Here is a 15,472-nt window from a genome sequence, read left to right as displayed (position 1 = left end):
GGCGGCTGTCCCCTCTGTGTCGGGGGTCCAGGCGAGGCCTCAGACACCTGGGGCTCCAGGTGGGGGCACGTCGTCGGGAGAAGGGTGTCCGGGACGCCCTGGCTACGAATCAGGGCTTCTCAGGCCTTCTCTGGTTTACTTTGGGTTTGCTCTGGTTTTCTGAGGGTCCATGCTTGGGTCGAGCTCACCCCAAATTTAGCCACGTGTTCAGCGCACGTCCCCACACTAACTGGTAGTGAAAAACTGCTGCAGTTTGTTTGCGGTAGAATAAGAAGGAAGGTTTCGGGTTTTTTTAAAAAACTTGAAGGCAAATCGGTATCGCAGGCTTCCTTTGGAAGACTAACCAAAATCAATCTTGTGGTTTGAAATTTAATGGTCATTATAGGCATTAAAATGCACCTTTTCCCATGGGAAGATTTCTCATTTAGTTGCCACATAATGGAAACCCTAAAAACACCCTTGTCCTAGAACACAATTTCAAACCGTTGGGCTAGGTGTGAGCTGAGGGCATTGTTGTAATTGTTACTCAACTAAGAGAACACAATGGGATCTCCTGGAAGGTGAGGACAAAAAGGCATGGTGTTCTATGATAATGAAAAATCATTGGTTCATGTTATCTTAGGAATTTTAATTAAAGGGATTCACACAATATTTCAGTTCTACTTTTTCTAAAGGGTATATAATGTTAAAGGGTATTTCTAAAGGGTATTTAATATAATGTTAAAATATTAAAGAAGATAAAAACAGGCTCATGTGGGATTTCATATAAAAATGGAACAGTTTTATATTTTAGAACTCATCCTAGATTTTAATTTAGCAGTGTGATAACCAAATTTCTAAAATATCTATAGATGAAAAATACTTTTCCTTGTTTTTGCATTTTGTCATATTCTCCCTTGGCTTAGTGCTTTTTTTTTTTATAAAGTTGAATTTGTGGATACTGTAATCTCAAGTCACATTTAAGAGATCAGTACAAATCACACATTGTTTCACCACTGAGCTTGGAAGGTTGTTTACAAGGATGCTAATTTTACAGCTTTTTTATGCTGCTATAAAGCATAACTTTATGATGTAGGAATGCAATAAAGGATGCTAAGTGGAATCTTTAAAAATTGTATTTCTGAAAGGCAAGGGAAATGGGACTTTCATTTGAAAAAAATGGGGCAACTCAGAACACTGATAAGTTGCAAATCAACTGAAGTGATAGATGCTTTCAAAGATACTTATATTTCATAATGTAATGGTTATTTATCAATATTATAATGAAAGTGTGCAGAGTTTTTCACTTGACCTGACTCTGGAATAATATTTGTTTCTGTGGCAATGGATTTTTGTATTAAGAATTCTGAACGTTCTAATGTCATAGATGCCATTAGCATAAGGGAAGGCAACCTGGTCTAAATTGTGAAGGTTGACAGTTTAGCAGTGATAAAAAGCAGATAATAAGAATCTCAATCACAAGCCTGAGAGATTTCTGCATTTTGAGGGAGGAAAAAAAAAACTAACAACAGAGTCATGCTTCATATTACTTTTTTACTCCTTATCAGCAATTCTGACTCAAAACTGTTCAAGTTTTAAAGTTTTAAAAATAACTAATTATATTCCATAAGGGAATAGAGATAATGACGATGAATAATATCAGAGAACAAGGTAGATAAGTACAGCATGTCAGATGTCCTGCCTCTAATGAATTGTACTTTTTGCTGAGTAGTCTTTTTTGGCATTGAATACCATCACCACGTGCTAGCTAGAAAAAGTCAAAGTCTATTATGATGTAACTATATGATTGATTTATTTGAATACGCGCTTTTATCTTTGTATCTTTATTTTTCAGTATCGGTACTGAATATCACACATGGCATGCAAGTGATGGCATAGTAATGATGTCACACTTAGTTTACCTTTTGTTGATGGTGGGAGAAACAGAATATAGGAATTTAGCCTACTAGAGATGACGTTAGATACTGAATAGAAAATAGCATGCAGAGCAATTTGGGTAAATCAAGGTAGATGTAAATGGAAAATGTAGAGAAGTTCTGACTTTGAGGCAATTTATGTTTGATGTCATCAGTGACTGCTTACCTTGAAAATGAAAGTGTTTTTAATTTGTGTTGTGGACTTCACATATTAATTTTTAGGGTAAAGAAAAAACTTAACCCACAAAGATGTATCTTCTAGTAATGGCAGTAGTTAACCTGTCAGTTGAAAGAATGTAACCTTCCTTTTTTCCTTTTCATGACATAAAGATAATCTCATCTGAGGGCATTTATGTGAAGAAATAACAGCATGGCATGGTGAAACTACTGGCTCATTAATCCTGGCATCTACTTCCTACAGGGTTCCTTGATTAGTTAGATTCATTCATCGGGCATTTCCAAGTTTTTGATTTGTCACCATTGGCTAGGTTCACTGAGTTCAGACTAAATTGAGCCAGAAGCAATGTTTATTAGTAATTTTGTAGTACAGGCTACCCTAATAATTCAACCCAAATATCTCATCTGAAAAATATCCATTCACCCTCGCTTCTAATGTGGGTTGCAGCTGTGTTTGTAGGGAATTGAAAGAACACAAGTGATTGGGCATGTATTTTCTAAATTATTAATATGATGGCTAATAGCTGTAAACCCATCTTCGTATCCAATGAAGAAATTATGATTCATTTTAAAAATGAAAGCAGCAGCAAAGGGGGGCACCCCCTGCCTGGCTCTCTGCTGACTCTCATCAGTGCAGAGCATTTGGTACTGGAACCATGGCCTGTTTACATGTGGTCATTACAGAGAGAAACAGAACAATGCTTTTCCTCATGCATACTCTATCAAAACAAGGCATGAATTTGTACAACTTACTGGAACATACTTTTAAGGAATTTCAGGCATGAGCTACACAGAGGACCCTCTTTTGCTTTTGACAATGTCATAATCAGTCTTTAGGCAGACACAATTAGTTTGTGCGGTTAAGCTGCATCTTGCATCCACGTGATCAGATATCCCATACATCCCAGTGTCTATCTTTAAAGCTATCTTGAATTATAGATATACTTATTGCAGTTGCTCCTGCTGCCACAATTCCTCTTAGTTCTGAGTTGAAGTAATTCGCAAGTACCAAGAAATATATAATTAACTAATAAGACACATATACTATATATTCTTTATGTCTTTCATTTAAATGTCACAGGACTTTACGTGCTTTTTACTCATAATCCTTATTGATTCTATTTCAGATGAACCCAATCAAGGTCAGTTTAAGAACTCTTAGAAGCCCTTAGCACTGAAAAGATATGTGATTCTTATGAAATTAGAAATACTAAATTGTAAAACACAAAACATAGGTATACTGAAATTAAATTCTTTCTAGATTTTCTAATTTCTGAATTCTCAGTGAGCTCAATGAAGTTGAGTTTGTCTCTCCTTTTGCTGCCCTTGCTTTATTAGTTATCACCTGCTTAGTCTGCTATTAGGTACTCCAATACTGATTTCAGAAATAACATTTTCTGAGAGTATGTATTACTTTTCCTCCATAGCCTACATTTGCACCCCATTTTTCAGCTGATAGGGGGCATTATCTCATTTAAATCATCATGGCATCTTTATGAAGTAGATATTATAATCTCTATTTTACAAAGAAATTAGACTCATAGGTAACTGTGATAAAATTAAACATGGTTTCAAGAGTCTAGGAACACTCATTTCCTGTTAAACTTTATCCTCTCTTTAGAGGTTAATTCTTTCATGATAGTTCTAGTGTGCCACTGAGAGGCTCTTTATTGTATGAGCAATCTTTATCAAAGAAGTTGTCCCCTTGTGACATCTCTGGGCTGAGGTGGCAGGAAACTTGGGAACTAACTCTGGGAACACTTGGCGGTGGGTGGCATTATACGTGAAGAGGGGATGGTTTGTCCACAAGGGAGAGGATCCTTAACTCCCTTGGTGCTTCCAGTATGTTTCTTCTCTGTCCCTGCAAGATTTTATGGGATATCTTTTGATGTTGCTTTTATGTAATATTAAGTAGTCACAACTCAAGATAAGCTATTTCTCACCCTTCTGTTTTCCACATATTACTAACCCTCTGTCAATCAGAGAATTATAAAATCTTAGCATTTGAAGGGCTCTTTGAAGACACATTGTTCAAATTTCTTGACCACAGTTGTCTGTTTTTCACTTCTCACCAAGTGGACTGGCAGATTCTGGTTGAACACAAAACCTCTATTATTGGCCCAACTTCCAGTAGGGATTGGCTTGGCCAAGAAGTTCATTTGTGTTTTTCTATAAGATTGAGCTTAGTCTGCCTCATGCTCTTTCTTCTATAGTCTTCCCTCATTGGGGACTTTCTATTACACCTCTTAGTACTGAAATTATTTTTCCTTTTAGTCTTTTATTAATATTTATATCAGTCAATATAGCCACTGGGCTATGCTGTGGAACCAGAGAAACCTCTCTGGCTGAACATAACTACGGTTTGTTCTTGCTTATACAAATTCCACTGTAAGTGAAGTGATTCTTGTGGACACCGTCCCTTCATGTGTGACTCAGTGATCCAAGCTGTTTTCATTTTGTGGCTCGACTACTTCATTATGGGGTTTCCTTCATCTTTGGGGAAGGAAAAGAAAGAACTTGAGGGTGTGAATTGACTCTGAAGCTTTGGTCCAAACTTCTGTTCAAGATCCAATAAGCAAGAGCTAGTTAGATGGCTTTCCCTAATTGCAAGAGGGCTGGCAAATGTAGGGGAGCACGTGGATTGTCAGTGAGCAAAATATCTCTGCCACAATCTTATTTTCCCTGTTACAAACATCTCTAGTTCTCTTACTTAACATGTTTTTCATACTTGGAAGTCAGCGGTTTTTTTGTGTGTGCTTATTGACAAGGCATGGAGGTGGGAGGGTGCTAGAGAAATTGATGATATCCAATCTCTTGAGAAACCTACCATGTAATTAAGGGGACAAGACAAATATATTTTAAAAAGAAAACTGTACAAGGTAGTTTTTAATGATTTGATCAAGTGCTCAGTACTCTGATCCATATTTTAAATGAAGTGGAAACTCAAAGAAGCAGGACCTCCTTGCAGATAGAATTCCTGGGCAAGGCTGCCTGAAGGAACTGGGGCACAGAGGATGGCAGTGTCACCCTTGAGATTCTCTTCTCCACTTTAGTAGAATTCTTCTGACTGTTCCTTGTAGGTCTCATTTCACATCTGTCAACTGTGTTTGGTTTCCTGTATTGTTACTAAATTCTCCACCCGTCCTCTTAAACTTGAAGCCCTTGATCAGATTCAGGCCTCTAATGACCAGGACAAGCCATGGTGGACTGTCTGCCATACTCATGTTAATAGCCATTCATAATCAGATACAGTGGCATCAGGATCACTGCTACTACCCAGTTGGATAAACTGGAGCAGTATAATTCCCCAACATCTAACATAGACTCTGGCACATACTAGGTATTCAGTAGATGTTTATTAAGTTGAATTTCAGATATGTTGGTGTTAAAGCTCCCAGCTTATTGCACTTGCTATTTGTCTGTCATATCTCTGGGACTAGTTACCACTTTTAAAATATCATATATTAAAGGGCTTACATTAGGTGAAAAACAAACGAATTACTCCTGATAACAAGCAAAATAATAAATTCATTCTCACCAAAAGAGACCATGCTCATTCTGTGGTGAGCTCCTTGCTCACTTGGAGTAAACTGGCCACCTGTGGGAGGCTAATTACCTTTTCCAAAGAACTGAGGGCCTATGTACCATCTTCGAAAAGATAATTTAGTAAGTGATGCTCAGGTATCTTGGAAGAGTTAATATGCCACTCTTAGAAACTCCAGTGACTGGATTCTTTTGCACAATAGAGGGAGGAGCACATGTTTGCCAGGAAACCAGCCGTTTTGAATTTCCCTGTTGGAAGACTTAAGAGTTTCATTTTCATTTTAAACTTGGTAGCTTCCCTGAGAACTGGTTGTATGCTCTGAGACATTTCAGGGTTGAAGAGTTATGATGAGAATTTTCTCCTTAGGCAGAACTGCAAAGCAGGACCTTCAGGTTCTGGTAGGGGTTGCTCGTTAGGAGGTTGCTACTTCTCAGGGAGATAGGTTTTCTTTTAGTTGTAAAATATCAATCTTTGTCCTGACTCTACTCTGTTATAGTTGGGGACCTTGAAGAAATGCAGCACAGTTTGAAAAACATAGTTGTAATCCTTGGTTAGCCATTATCTGACTGGATGGTCTCTTAGCAACTGTGCGGTTCTGTTCTTCAGATGATATCTGAAGTTCTTTCCCCGTGCTCACCATTTATAACACATAATGTTTGAACTCTATGTGGGCATATCAATTAAAAAATACCTGTTAATCAGGGGCCTGCACTAGCCTTTGTCTAGTCTGTTTCTTTTAAAGGTATTGTCCTTTTATCTGGCAGGAGAGGATCTGATTTTGAGTCAAGTCAGCGTTGTGTTAAAGGGAGTAAAAAGGTAAGCATAAAACCTTAGTGTTCTGCTGAAGAGGTCCTGCCACTCACAGTAACCTCTTTGTAATAGGACTAGGGAAGAAGTTGGGGCTGCAGTGGAATTATTTTCCAGAGAGGAAAGAAAGATTGGAACATGCAGATTAAAACTTTCCATAGACAAATATGGCTGTGCAAGGGAAGCCTCATCCCTGTCCTGAAATCATTAGTGCCATGGGGCTTGTGTATCATCCAGTGAAGTATGGCAGTTGGTGGTAGTCCCTGGTGGCTCAGTGAGAAAGAGTCTGCCTGCCCTTCGGGAGAGTTGTGTTAGATCCCTGGGTTGGGAAGATCCCCTGGAGAAGGAAGTGGCAACCCACTCCAGTATTCTTGTCTGGAGAATTCCATGGACAGAGGAGCCTGGTGGGCTATAGTCCATAGGGTCACAGAGAGTCGGACAAGACTGAGTGACTGACACTTTCATTTTCAAAGTATGGCTATCCCATGCATTTAACTGAAAAGGAGAAATCAGGAAAAACAAAACAAAACCCAAGACATAGTCTCCTATAAGAAGCACTCTTTGGGTTTGGATTGGATTGGTTGGATTCAGATAAAAAGCAGAGACATTACTTTGTCAACAAATGTCTGTCTAGTCAAGGCTATGGTTTTCCCAGTGGTCATGTATGGATGTGAGAGTTGGACTATGAAGAAAGCTGAGTGCCGAAGAATTGATGCTTTTGAACTGTGGTGTTGGAGAAGACTCTTGAGAGTCCCTTAGACTGCAAGGAGATCCAACCAGTCCATCCTAAAGGAGATCAGTCCTGGGTGTTCATTGGAAGGACTGATGCTGAAGCTGAAACTCCAATACTTTGGCCACCTGATGCGAAGAGCTGACTCATTTGAAAAGACCCTGATGCTGGAAAAGATTGAGGGCAGGAGAAGAAGGGGATGACAGAGGATGAGATGGTTGGATGGCATCACCGACTCAATGACATGGGTTTGGGTGGACTCCGGCAATTCGTGATGGACAGGGAGACCTGGTGTGCTGCGGTTCATGGGGTCACAAAGAGTCAGACACAACTGAGCGATGAACTGAACTGAACTGAGTGACTTCTGTAAAGTTAGCAATGCAACTGGACAGCTACTTAGAAGCTAGTGTGGGACAGTGTCAGCATATTTATTCAGTTGCCAAGGCAATGCCTTGCCACGGTGTTATGGGAGGAGAAACATGGGCACGCTAGAGCATTCAGGTGAGCAAATGTACATAGGCTAGGAAGCATCTCTGGTCATAACCTCTTCTTATATATGGATGAAGGCAAATCATTAAAGCCCAGGAGAAACTGGTAAGGTATGTGGAGTTTTATTGTGAGCCTCCAACTTTCTTTCCTCCTGTGAATTTTGAGAGCCAGGACTTTCAAATCCTTTTCCTCATTCAAAATAGGAAATTAGCCGATAATATTTACATTTTGACTGACAAGATTTAAATCGGTGTGCTAACTCATTCCTTTAAAACTCTTTTGTTGTAGAAAGAATGTCTTTATCTTAATCCATCTGAAAAACTTAAGCATAACGAAACAGCTGAGAATGATGTTGGAGATCATTTGCCCAGGGCAGTTCTACAATTTAAGGAAGTTATACCACACCTGAGACGGACCCCAGACAAATCTCCTGTAGTTGTTTGGGGCTGCTCCAGGAATTGGAGAGAAAAGGAGTAAAGGAAAACTTTCTTCATCTGGGAGGTGGGAACACAGGTATTTTTTAAATTGTTCTTCAAATGGCATATATACTCTTGTTTGTTGGACATATTTCCCAATAAGAACACAGCAGCAAAAGTACCAGTTGTAATTTTTTCCCTCTCTTGGTATCCCATCTTCAGATATCAGCTTTTTTAGAGTTACCAAGATTTTACAGATTGCTTTAGAGATTGATTGCCTAAAAGCTTCTAAGTACATAGAGACACCTTCTATATTGTTGGCTTCTCCTTGGTAAAACCCAAGGGCTGGGCTGCAGAGTCACTTCAGCCAATTATCTCCCTCCTGGCTTTAAAGAAACAGTGGAAACAGTGACAGACTTTATTTGGGGGGGGCTCCAAAATCACTGCAGATGGTGACTGCAGCCATGAAATTCAGACACTCGCTCCTTGGAAGGAAAGTTATGACCAACATAGACAGCTTATTAAAAAGCAGAGACATTACTTTGCCAAAAAAGTCCGTCTAGTCAAAGCTATGGTTTTTCCAGTAGTCATGTATGGATGTGAGAGTTGGACTATAAAGAAAGCTGAGCACCGAAGAATTGATGCTTTTGAACTATGGTGTTGGAGAAGACTCTTGAGAGTCCCTTAGACTGCAAGGAGATCCAACCAGTCCATCCTAAAGGAGATCAGTCCTGGGTGTTCATTGGAAGGACTGATGCTGAAGCTGAAACTCCAATACTTTGGCCACGTGGTGCAAAGAACTGACTCATTTGAAAAGACCCTGATGCTGGGAAAGATTGAAGATGGGAGGAGAAGGGGATTACAGAGGATGAGATGGTTGGATGGCATCACCAACTCAGAGTTTGAGTAAACTCCAGGAGTTGGTGATGGACAGGGAGGCATGGCGTGCTGCAGTCCATGGGGTCGCAAAGAGGCGGAGACGACTGAGTGACTGAACTGAACTAGCTTGAAAGAAGTCCTCTTCCCTCACCGGTCCCTTGGAAAAGCCCTCTCCTCTTTTTCTTCCTTATTTTTATCTCTTGGCTTTGTAATCCCCAGAGTCCTTTTTTTACTGTGTAATATTCTGCTTTGAGTTTCCTTCTTCCTCCCCTATGATAATCCTATTGTTTCGTCTAGACAGGCAACACTCATGCTCCTGCCCCTGAATTTCTGCTGCCTTCTTATCCTTCTTATACTGCTGATATAGGGTAGTCATCTGCTCCTAGCATTTAAATTTTATGATATTCCTATGCTCTGTCCTTTAGAGCTCATTACTCTTCAACTTTGTTTTTCAAAAGCTTTATTTGTATGTAAATATTAATGCAAAGCAACATGAATGAAATCCACTTAAAATCTCTTCCTCTGATTGTTTTCATTGGTTTGTGATCCCTTTCCTTCCTTATATGGGTGCCCATTTAATTTTTTTAATATTTGTACCAAAAAATAGGTGATATTTTACATTCTGCCTCTGTGTACTTTTCATATTGGAGAATGTCTTCCTATTTATAGGTTTAATGACTATAGTATTAGTCATTTTTCTGATAACATAGTCTTTTCTGTTGATAAATATTACCTGTTTATTGTAAGAATTAAGTCCAAACACATTTATTCACTCAAAATATATTTGAATGCTTGATTCTGTAGTCCCATCACCTAGTTAAGCACTATTAAGATTTGATGTATTAGTGTTCTGTGTGTGTATAGATGAGAGAAAGGAATTATTTTAAAAGACTCTTTTGTGCATATCAAGTGAACTGAGTGAAAACACAACAAAAGAAAGTTCTGTGCTCATAGCCACATTATCCAGTATGACAATTACCAGTTACATGTGGCTAAGTGAGTGTTAAGTGTTAGTCCCTCAATCATGTGTTGACTCATTGCGACCCCATGAAGTATAGCCTTCCAGGCTCCACTGTCCATGGGATTTCCCAGGCAAGAATACTGGAGTGGGTTGCCATTTCCTTCTCCAGGGGATCTTCCCAACCCAGGAATTGAACCCAGGTCTTGGAAGTTCCTTACATTTGGCTATTTAAGCTAAATTAAAAGTTAATTAAAAGTTCACTTCCTCAGTCACAAGAGCCATATTTTAAGAGCCTAGTGGCTACTATTTTGTGTATCATTATGGAAAGCTTTATGGACAATATGGACTTGTGCAAGTCTAGACTAGGGTGATGTAGAATCAAGTTCCTTTGCTTCTTGCTGAGTTCCACGGAGCTTCACTCTGTGGTGTCGCTATGGATTTGTACCATGTAACTTGGTGGTGAGTACTCCTGAGGGCATTTGAAGAGATAAATGGGAGAACTTACCTAGCCATTGGGTTTCTATGTAGATTTCTAAGTAAAGGTTTTTTAAAATGGGGAAGGGGGACATGAGGAAGAATGTGTTAATGACCCAGGGGTATAGAATGAGAAGGATGTGCTATTCAGGTCTAGTATTTCGGTGCTTGCTGTATACCACTACTCTAATCCATACTTCAATGATTTGCTCTGTCAGTGTTAACCAAAGAGTCCCTTTATATGAGGTTTTAAATTGGATCCATATGTAAATTTGGGACTATATGTTGGTCATTTAGAGTTGCTATTTGGGAGATGTAGTGAGGGTTCAGGAGTAGATCAACTATAATTTAAAGTAGTTATACATACACACAGATTCTCCAGCAATGTCATAGCTGTTTGAGGAAACAACTGCCTTATCACTTACAGTTTATCCAGTGCCTGATCTGAAATTAGCCATACTTTCTCCTTAGGGTATCTTCAGTTCCCTGAAGATCTCGAAAATGGTTCTACATCACACCTGGTGGACCTGGTCAGATGTGCTGTTTCATTAATTCTAATGCAGATCATGGTTGTGGATTGTGTATGAAGATGTGCATAAAAAGCCTGCAGATGTGCACAAAAAGATAGCTGTTGTAAAGGTTGACTACATTGCACTGGTACCAGGCATATTTATCACAGGGTAGTCACTGAGAATCCTGATGGATTTATTTCATGACCTGGGCAGTGTCAAGTATGTTAAGAGCAGAGATTCGACTAAACTAATAGAAAACAAAAAAAAAGAATATATACAGTTCCTCCTCCCTCAAAACACATAGAGTATGTTTAAACAGTTTTTTGGAGTTTTAAATGGTGATTTAAATATAACCAATTAGTTTTTTTACTGTGGGGACTTAGTTTTAAAATGGAAACTTTTAAAAATGATAGCCTAGTATCCTCTTTGCTGATAATATTGGAGAATCACAAACTCATCATTGACTTTGTTTATATAGCATTGACTGTGAATGCATGTTATTGTAGTCATTAATTTTTTAAATTATAAAAAAATTTCAGACATATACAGATGAAGAGAGAACAATGAACTCCCCTTTATCTATCACCCAGGTATAATAAAGATTTTTTATTCCATTTGCTTCATTTATTATTCTTGCCATAATTTTTCTGTTTGGTATATTAAAGCACACTTCACACATTGCACATATTTAAATATACATCTCTAAAAATATAAATGGATAAGCCATTTTAAGTAATTTTTAGCAAAAAATATTTATTTGGCTGCACTGAATCTCAGTGCAGCACTCAGGGTCCTCAGTCTTTTTGCAGCATGCAGATCTTTAGTTGCAGTATGAGAACTCGTCGTTGCAGAATGTGGGATCTAGTTCCCTGTCCAGGGATCAAACCTGGTCCTCTGCATTGGAAACACAGAGTCTTAGCCACTTGACTACTAGGGAAGTCCTTTAAGTTATTTTTTTATCTTCTAATCTATAATCATAGTTGCCTGTCTGAAAAATGTCTTTTTTAGAATTAGTTCATTTGAATCAGGTCCAAACAGAGTCTATACATTATTTGTTCTTATTCAGTTGCTAAGTCATATCCGACTCTGCAACCTCACGGACTGTAGCATGCCAGGTTCCTCTGTCCTCCACTATCTCCTGGAGGTTGAGCTCAAATTCATGTGTATTGAGTCGATGATGCTATCTAACCATTCTCATCCACTGCTGCCCCCTTCTCCTTTTGCCCTCAGTCTTTCCCAGCGTCAGAGTCTTTTCCAATGAATTGGCTCTTCACATCAGGTGGCTAAAGTATTGGAGCTTCAGCATCAATCCTTTCAATGAATATTCAGGGTTGACTTCCTTTAGGATGGACTGGTTTGATTTCCTTGATGTCCAAGAGACTGTCGAGAGTCTTCTCCAGCACCACAGTTCAAAGGCATCAATTCTTCAGCCTTTTTTATTGTCCAGCTCTCACATCTGTACATGGCTACTGGAAAAACCATAGCTTTGACTATATGGATATTTGTTGGCAAAGTAATGTCCCTGCTTTTTAATATGCTGTCTGCTGCTGCTGCTGCTGCTAAGTCGCTTCAGTCGTGTCCGACTCTTTGCGACCCCATAGATGGTAGCCCACCAGGCTCCGCCATCCCTGGGATTCTCCAGGCATGAATACTGGAGTGGGTTGCCATTTCCTTCTCCAATGCACGAAAGGGAAAAGTGGAAGTGAAGTCGCTCAGTCGTGTCCGACTCTTAACGACCCCATGGACTGTAGCCTACCAGGCTTCTCTGTCCATGGGATTTTCCAGGCAAGAGTACTGGAGTGGGGTGCCATTGCTTTCTCCGATATGCTGTCTAGGTAGGTCATAACTTTTCTTCCAAGGAGCAAGCGTCTTTTAATTTCATGGCTGCAGTCACCGTGCTCAGTGATTTTGGAGCCCAAGAAAATAAAGTCTGTCACTGTTTCCATTGTCTCCCCATCTATTTGCCATGAAGTGATGGGACCAGATGCCATGATCTTAGTTTTCTGAATGTTGAGTTTTAAGCCAACTTTTTCACTCTCATCTTTCACCATCATCAAGAGGCTCTTTAGTTCCTCTTCACTTTCTGCCATAAGGGTGGTGTCATCTGCATATCTGAGGTTATTGATATTTCTTCTGGCAATCTTGATTCTATCTTGTGCTTCATCCAGCCTGGCATTTCACATGATGTACTCTGCATATAAGTTAAATAAGCAGGGTGACAATATACAGCCTTGAAGTACTCCTTTCCCAATTTGGAGCCAGTCCATTGTTCCATGTTCGATTCTAACTGTTGCTTCTTGACCTGCATACAGGTTTCTCAGAAGGCAGATAAGGCGGTCTGGTATTCTTGTATCTTTAAGAATTTTCCACAGTTTGTTGTAATCCACACAGTCAAAGGCTTTAGCGTGGTCAGTGAAGCAGTAGTAGATGTTTTTCTGGAATTCTTTTGCTTTTTCTATGATCCAACAGATGTTGGCAATTTGATCTCTGGCTCCTCTGCCTTTTCTAACCCCAGCTCATATATTTGGAAGTTCTTGGTTCACATACTATTGAAGCCTAGCTTGAAGGATTTTGAGCATTACCTCGCTGGCATGTGAAATGAGTGCAGTTGTGCAGTAGTTTGAGTGTTCTTTAGCATTCGCCTTTGTGATTGTATGAAAACCGACCTTTTCCAGTCCTGTGGCCACTGCTGAGTTTTCCAAATTTGCTGGCATATTGAGTGCAGCACTTTCGCAGCATCATCTTCTAGGATTTGAAAGCTCAGTTGAAATTCCATCACCTCCACTAGCTTTGTTCATAGTGTTGATTCCTAAGGCCTGCTTGACTTTGCGCTCCAGGATGTCTGGCTCTAGGCGAGTGATCACACCATTGTGATTATCTGGGTCATTAAAACCTTTTTTGTATAGTTCTTCTGTGTACTCTTGCCACCTCTTCTTAATATCTTATGCTTCTGTTAGGTCCATACCATTTCTGTATAGACTTTACTATAGTGAATAAAGCAGAAGTAGATGTTTTTCTGGAATTCCCCCCATGATCCAGTGAATGTTGGCAATTTGATCTCTGGTTCCTCTGCCTTTTCTAAACCCAGCTTGTATATCTGGAAGCTCTTGGTTCACATACTGCTGAAGCCTACCTTGAAGCATTTTGAGCATTGCCTTGCTGTGAAATGAATGCAATTGTATGGTAGTTTGAACATTCTATGTCATTGCCCTTCTTTGGGATTGGAGTGAAAACTTGGCTTTTCCAGCCCCGTGGCTACTGCTCAGTTTTCCAAGTTTGCTAACATATTGAGTGCAACACTTTAACAGCATCTACTTTTAGGATTTTAAATAGCTCAGCTGGAATTCCATCACCTTCACTTGCTTTGTTCATAGTAATACTTCCTGAGGCCCACTTGACTTCACACTCCAGGATGTCCAGCTCTAGGTGAGTGAGCACACTATTGTGGTTATCTAGGTCATTAAGACCTTTTTTGTATAGCTTTTCTGTGTATTCTTACCTCATTTTCTTAATCTTTTCTGCTTTTGTTAGGTCCTGCTCATAGCTTTATTGAGTTATGCCAGCTGCTTTACCACGACAAGGCTGTGATCTATGAAGGGGCCATATGTTATAACTATCTCTTATTACTTCTTTTTAACAGTTTGGTAATATTTAATGGGGCTTCCTAGATGGTGCCTTGATAGCTCAGTTGGTAAGAATCCACCTGCAATGCAGGAGACCCTGGTTTGATTCCTGGGTCAGGAAGATCCGCTGGAGAAGGGATAGGCTACCCACTCTAGTATTCTTGGGTTTCCCTTGTGGCTCAGCTGGTAAAGAATCTGCCTGCAATGCGGGTTGGGATCCAATCCCTGGACTGGGAAGATCCCCTGGAGAAGGGAAAGGGTACCCACTCCAGTGTTCTGGCCTGGAGAATTCCATGGACTGTATAGTCCATAGGGTCACAAAGAGTCAGACATGACTAAAGTGACTTAGCATGCAATTTTGTGATTAGCACAAAATTTAGTGATTATATACAGTTGAGCAGCCACTATTACAAGCCACTTTTAGAGCTTTTCCATACTCCCCCAAATTTATTCTAGACTATTTGCAGTCTTTCTGTCCTTCAGCTTCCAGCCCCAGGAAACCGCTGATCTGCTTTGCTTTGTATACATTTTCTTTTTCTGGACATTTCATATCTTAAGTCTTAAAATCTAAAGTAGTTTCTTCCTCTCTTCCTTTTTCCCCGGCCACCCACTTACTGTTCTGTATAATGCTCTGTGTTCTGGTCTTTTCTTTTTGCTTCTTTCTGGTGTCATTTATTTCTTTCCCTCTCCATATTTCTTTCCAGAGCAGCTTTATACAGTAGAACTTCTGCAGTGATGGAACAGTCCTGTATCTGCACTTCCTAGTGGCTACATGTGGCTTTGAGCATTTGTGGTTGAGAATTTTTAATTTTACTTTTTAAAATTTAAATAGCTACATGTAGCTAGTGGTTATTATATTAGTGTAATCAGATTTGGGTTCAACATTTTTGGGCATGAATATTTCATAGGTGGTGCTGTATGGTTTGTATCTATCATACCAGGTG

The 15,472-nt window shown here is 39.6% G+C and overlaps 1 long non-coding RNA gene across 1 annotated transcript; it reads left to right on the top strand.

Moving 5' to 3' along the window:
* The first annotated feature begins 6,257 nt into the window (after positions 1–6,257).
* On the top strand, positions 6,258–11,528 carry LOC145512310 (uncharacterized). The gene is made up of 3 exons (XR_014058465.1): positions 6,258–6,453; positions 7,952–8,176; positions 10,865–11,528. It is a non-coding gene; the product is annotated as an uncharacterized LOC145512310 (long non-coding RNA).
* The last annotated feature ends 3,944 nt before the right edge of the window (positions 11,529–15,472 follow it).

Source organism: Giraffa tippelskirchi, chromosome 7 (genome assembly GCF_054371585.1).
Source record: "Giraffa tippelskirchi isolate mGirTip1 chromosome 7, T2T-mGirTip1v1.2.pri, whole genome shotgun sequence".
Taxonomy (NCBI): domain Eukaryota; kingdom Metazoa; phylum Chordata; class Mammalia; order Artiodactyla; family Giraffidae; genus Giraffa; species Giraffa tippelskirchi.
The sequence above is the reverse complement of the archived record's forward strand: the minus strand, read 5'-3'. Positions and strand labels throughout refer to the sequence as shown.